Source organism: Petaurus breviceps, unplaced genomic scaffold, assembly GCF_028583685.1.
Source record: "Petaurus breviceps papuanus isolate PSGF00001 unplaced genomic scaffold, PetGlider_PUasm1.0 175, whole genome shotgun sequence".
Taxonomy (NCBI): Eukaryota; Metazoa; Chordata; class Mammalia; order Diprotodontia; family Petauridae; genus Petaurus; species Petaurus breviceps.
The window spans coordinates 13,391,073-13,396,946 of record NW_027185764.1 but is presented as its reverse complement, the minus strand read 5'-3'; positions in this window follow the sequence as shown (position 1 = coordinate 13,396,946).

Here is a 5,874-nt window from a genome sequence, read left to right as displayed (position 1 = left end):
GCCCAAGGCTTCCAAGCTTTCCTCTCACATTAACAAAAACAATCACTGCTTGTCTCTCAAGGACTAGGCTTAGGTCCTACTGGTCTCCTATAGAAGTGGCTCCTGAATTGAGTCTTAAAGGAAGCTAATGAGCCCACGCAGTAACTGATCAGTGATTTTTCTCTTCTCCACAGTTGTGAAAAGATATAGTTAATTGCTCATGGTGGTGCAGGGTATAAGAAACTGATCTACTTCTCTTTTTTGCTAAACTGCCATCTAGTTTTTTCAACAGCTTTTCCTCAGTTAATGAATTTTCCTCAGTATTTTGTGATCCTGGGTTTCTTGAACACTACTGTACCCATTTATTGCTTCTTCATTATACTGCTTTAGAGTAAAATGTGAACTCTAGCAATGCAAATTCTCCTTTTTCCTTTTCCTATTTCTTTTTCGTAATTTTTCATTGATAAGGCCTTATCCTTCTTGAGGTGACATGATGGAGTAGGAAGAGTTCTGGCTTTGGGGTCAGAGGACTTGGATTCGAACCCCAGATCCTCCACTTACCACCCTTGCAAAGCCAGGGCCAAGTGTCTCCAGGGAGTGTATTCCAAGCATAGCAAAGGCAAAGGCATAGAGGCAAGAAATGACAAGTGCCTGGCTTGATAATTAGGCTGGCATGTAAAGTTTTTAAAGGACAGTAATATGAAATAAGTGCAGAAAGATCAGTTGGAGCCAAACTGTGAAATGCTTTGAATTCCAGACTGAGGGACTATATAGTATTGTGGAAGGAACACTGGAAATGTGCACTCAAGAGGACCTGGGTTCAAATCCCATCTCTAATACTACATGCATGACTTTTAGCCAGTCACTTAACCTTCTTGGGCCTCAGTTTCCTTAGCTGTGAAGTGAGGGGCTTGGATTAGAATGGTGTCTGAGAGCCTGTGATCCTCTGAGTTCTATTTTACCCTAGAGGCATCAGGAGGCCATTGAAGTTCTTGAGTAGGGGCAGACATGATAAGACCTGGACTTTAGGAAGATTATTTTGGAAAATGTATAGAGGATGAATTGGAAAGTACAGGGACTAGAAATGAGGAGTCCCATTTGTTGTTGTTCAGTCATATCTGACCCTTAATGACTCCATTCAGGTTTTCAAAGAAAAAGAAACTAGAGTAGTTTGCCATTTCCTTCTCTAGCTCATTTCATAGATGAAGAAACTGAGGCAAACAGGGTCAAATGACTTACCCAGCAAATGATCACCCAGCAAATAAATGTTTGAGGCCATCTTTGAACCCAAGAAGATTAGTCTTCCTGACTCTATCTACTGAGTCACCTGGCTGCCCAGGAGTCCCATTAGGGCACTGAAATAGCCAGAGGATGGGTGGTGTGATGATGGTCATGTGAGGGAAGAGAAAGGCACAGATGTAAGAGGTATTGGGGAGGTAGAATAGAACAAGAGGGACAGCTGGATTGGGAAATGGAGATTCAGACAACTCTAAGATGGTAAACATGGGTGACTGGAAGAATGGTGGTGCTTTCAACAAAAAGAGGGAAATCTGAAGGAGGAAAGGATTTAGGGGAAAAGGTCACGCATTTTAGTCAGGACATGTTGAGTCTGGGTTGTTTGAGGACGTGTAGGTAGAGTTATGCAGCCGGCAGTTAGAGATGGAGACCTGGGGCTCAGGGATGTGATAAGCAATGGATGTGTCTATTTGGGAGTCTTCTGAACTAATTATTAAATTCACTGGATATGATACGATCTTTGAGAAGGCATGTAAAGAGAAATCAAGTGCTCAGGGCATAGTGTCGGGAGATGCCAGTGCATGAGTAATGACCTACCAAAAGAGACTGAAAAGGAAGAGGAGGAGGACCAGGAGAGAAGAGTTGTCAGGAGAGCAAAGGCAGGAGAGATGACCATGAAGAAGGAATTAGCAGCTGTGCAGAAGCTGCAGAGAGGTCGTAGGATCTGGAAATGACATTAGAACTAATCTAGTCAAACATCTCGAGACTCAGGCCCAGTGTGGTCAGGTGACTTGGCCCTGGCTCGGCAAGGGGGGCAAGTGGAAAATTAGGGGTGCAAACCCAGGGAGGCTAACTCCAACGCCCAGCACTTTTTCTGCTCCATCAAGAAGGACAGAGTCTTATTAATGAAAAAGAAAAAGGAGGACTGGCATTGCTGGAGTCCACATTAAACCCTAAAGCAGTAGATACCAAAAGTGTTACCGGCTAAACAAAGAGAAAACCAGAGCGCGAGAACAAATTGGGTAATAATGAGCTAGCGACAAATGCATACAGTCGTGGAGTGCTCAAGAAATGCAGGATCACAGAATGCTAAGGAAAATATTAATTCATCAAGAAAAGCTGATGGAAAAACCTAGATGGTAATTAAGCAAAAAGGAAGAGCAGATCCGTTCCTTACACTGTGCACCACGATGAATTCCAAATGGATCAGTGCAGATATTTTAACAGGCATCTTAAAAGGGAGAGTAATTAACTTTATCTTTCCTAACTGTAGAGAAGAGACAAACTAATATTAATCAGTTGCGACTTAGAAATTATGAGACAAAAGAACATTTAATTATATAAAAATTATAAGCTTTCGTACATCAGAAAGCAACATGAGCAGAATAAGAAGAAAAAAACAGACTAAGAAAACAAAATTTTGGTTAAATGTTTCTAATAGTGGGGTGACATTCAAAATCTATAAAGAACGGACACAATATTATGAGAGTAAAAGCCATCCTCTTGCAGATAAGTGGAAATTTTCAGAAGAAGAAATAAATTTTCAGTAGCCACATAAAAAATATCCAATAATCCAAGAAATGGAAATTAAAACAACTCTTAAGATTCTACCTCATACCCAAATTGCAAAGATTATGATATGTCATGCAGGCATAGCTGTGGTAATATTATTTTACTCATACTGCTGGTGGAATTGTGAACTAACTGTGTTAATTAACCTTTTGGAAAAGCAGTGTGGAATTATATAATAGGAGCTGCAAATATATTTGACCCAATGGCAGTTTTTGTCAGGATGAAAAAACCTATTTATACAAAAATATTTCCTGGCAGCATTATTTATAATGGCAAATAAATAAGCTGGAGATACTCAACAGTGGGAGAATGGTTAAACAAATTACGGTGTATGAACATAATGCAATATTATTCCATCATAAAAAATAAGAAACATGATGAATTTTTAAGATATTCGAAGAATATGACATGATGCAGAGTAAAGAAAATAGAACTAAGAGGGTAAGATTCACCAACTACAACTGGCTAATTAAGGGCAGTAATTAAGAGAGTAGTGTTCAGTGAGCACCAAAGTTCAGAAGGGGTCACAGATATATGGAGCTCATTTTGGTTATTATCAGTATGAATTGCTGACTAATCTTGAAATCAATACATAGATTAAAAATAAAATCAATCTATATAAATATATGTATCTTGTGGTTTTTGTGTTTTTCTTGAAATCATTGATAAATAAGAGAAGTTTATGGACATGTTTTGTATCGGACGCTGTGTGACCGTGGACTAGTCACTTGGATTGTCTTAGTATCTGAGTCTTAGGCAACAAGACTTGTCCACCATGAGGCTAATTGGAAAACTTGAGGGGGTCTGACTGGCCTCACCTTTCTCATCGAAGACATCAGACTAACATCTCCCATACCTTTGTGGCCCTGTAGGCTGGATGGATTGTTACTCCAAGAAGCTCAGTGAATAGCTTAAAAAGTCGAGATAATACTCTGCAGAAAGGGAAAGGGAGTTGTCCCTAGTGCACAAAGACCACTGAGCAGGTGGGACCATCATCAGTGACTTCTCTTTAAGAAGACTGTGCACATTTGGTAGAGGTCAGGAACCAAAGTTTTTTGTTTTGTTTTGTTTTTTAATGAAGGAAAATTTATTTTTTTCCTTCCTATCTCCTCTCCATCATGAGGGAAAAATCCAAAACACCAAAATCCTTGTAACAATTATGCATAGCCAAGCAAAACAAATTTCTACACTGAACATGCCCACAAATACATGTTTTCTTTTGCCCCTGAAGCCCCCACACCTCTCATCAGAAGTACCAAGTGTTATGTCCCCGCCACCTGGTAAGCAAAGTGGCCACTCACCTCTCCAGTGGGAAGGGAGGCCTCTTTTTTTTTCATCTTTCAGTCTGGAACAGAAAAAAAAAAAACCACAGAGCTGAGGAGAGCCCCTTCAAAGACAGGAGACCAAGAAAACAAAGGTACCCTGAGGGGCTTCAGTAACCTTGGCACTGCTGAATCATTACAACAAAGAAATGCACAGTTCTTTAGTATCCTGGTTCTCAGACATCCCCCAAAACATAAAATGAGCACTTGTACTTTGTATAAGGCAGCTTGCTGAGTATATATTTAAGATGTATCTCTGATGAACTTTTAAGTTGTTCTTACTTCCTAGTTGACGATGCTGTGGGGGAAGGGGAGGAGGAATCTAAAGGAGGAGAGGACAGACTAAGTCACTCCACCTTACATAAGGAGTAAATAACTAAACTGGCAAAGGACCAAGTAACCCAATCCCCTGTTGGGTCTCAGAACATAAGGCTCACAGACCCAGGATTTCAGATTTGGAAGGGAGCTCAGAGGTCATCTGATCCAACCCATAACTAAAAAACAAGGAAGGAAATAAACATGCATTAAACACCTGTGTTCTAGGCATGATGCTAAGCCCTTTAAAAATAACTTCATTTAATCTTCAGAACAATCCTGGGAGGTAGGTGTTGTTAGCCCTGCTTTACAATGGAAGAAACTGAGGTAGAAGTTAAGTGACTGGTCCAGGGTCACCCAGCTAATAAGTATCTGAGGCTAGATTTGAACTCAGGTTTTCCTAACACCATGCCCAGCACTCTCTCCACTGGGCCATTTAGCTGGCCCACCAAGCAAAAGGGATTCCTTCTATAACATAACTGACAAGTGAAAACCCAACCTTTGTTTAAAGACCTTCAGTGAGGTCACTCCCTCCAGTCCCTCTTCAACGTGACAATCCTTCAAGTACTTGAAGATGATTATAAAGCCCTCTACTCCCACCCCACCTTGAATCTTCTTTTCTCCAGGCTAAATAATCCAGTTCTTTGAGGATCTTCACAATTCTGGATACTTTGAACATTCTCCAGTTTAACCCGTCCTTCCCAAAATGGGACACCTAGCACCAAATGCAACACTCCAGATAAGGTCTGACGGGGCAGACTACAGAAGTCTCATCACTTCCTTGTTCCTGGACACCACGCTCAGTCACATCTCTCTCACCGATCACCTCAACACCACTTCTCTCTGTCTTTCTGCCCCTCCCCTGTGCCCCCCAGAAAGGATATCCCATTACTCCAGCTGCCTAGTATTTTCCTGACTCTGAAAATGTTTGTAGAGTCTGAAGGTCCTTCTCTGCTCCTAAAATCCAAAGCACTGGGGTTAGAAGGAAGTTCAGGGAGAGGGGTCACTAGGGGATGAACCCTTCAGAGGAGAGGTGTGGATTGACTTGCCCTGAGCAAGGGTTCTGAACCTGGGGCTATGAACTTGTTTTCTTAATATTTTGATACATATATATATATGTATAATGTTTCTTTTATTGTATTTTTATCTAATTTTGTGCATCTAAAAATATTCTTCTGAGAGGGGCTCCATATTTCCCCAGACTCCTGCCAGAGGGGTCCATGAGACAATAAAAGCTAAGAACTTCTGACCTGGAGGAGGCCTCTGGCCTTTTTGCTGAGGAGCAGATTGCCACAGTCCCTTGGACACAGAGAACCTTGAGACAGAGGAGAATGGAGAGGGGATTACTGAGCAAAGGTATATCTCCCAGACTTACTGAGATAACTCTTTTATCCTAATAGTTTCAGAAATTCTCACATTTGCCATCTTTTGTACTGCCATTCTGGAAACT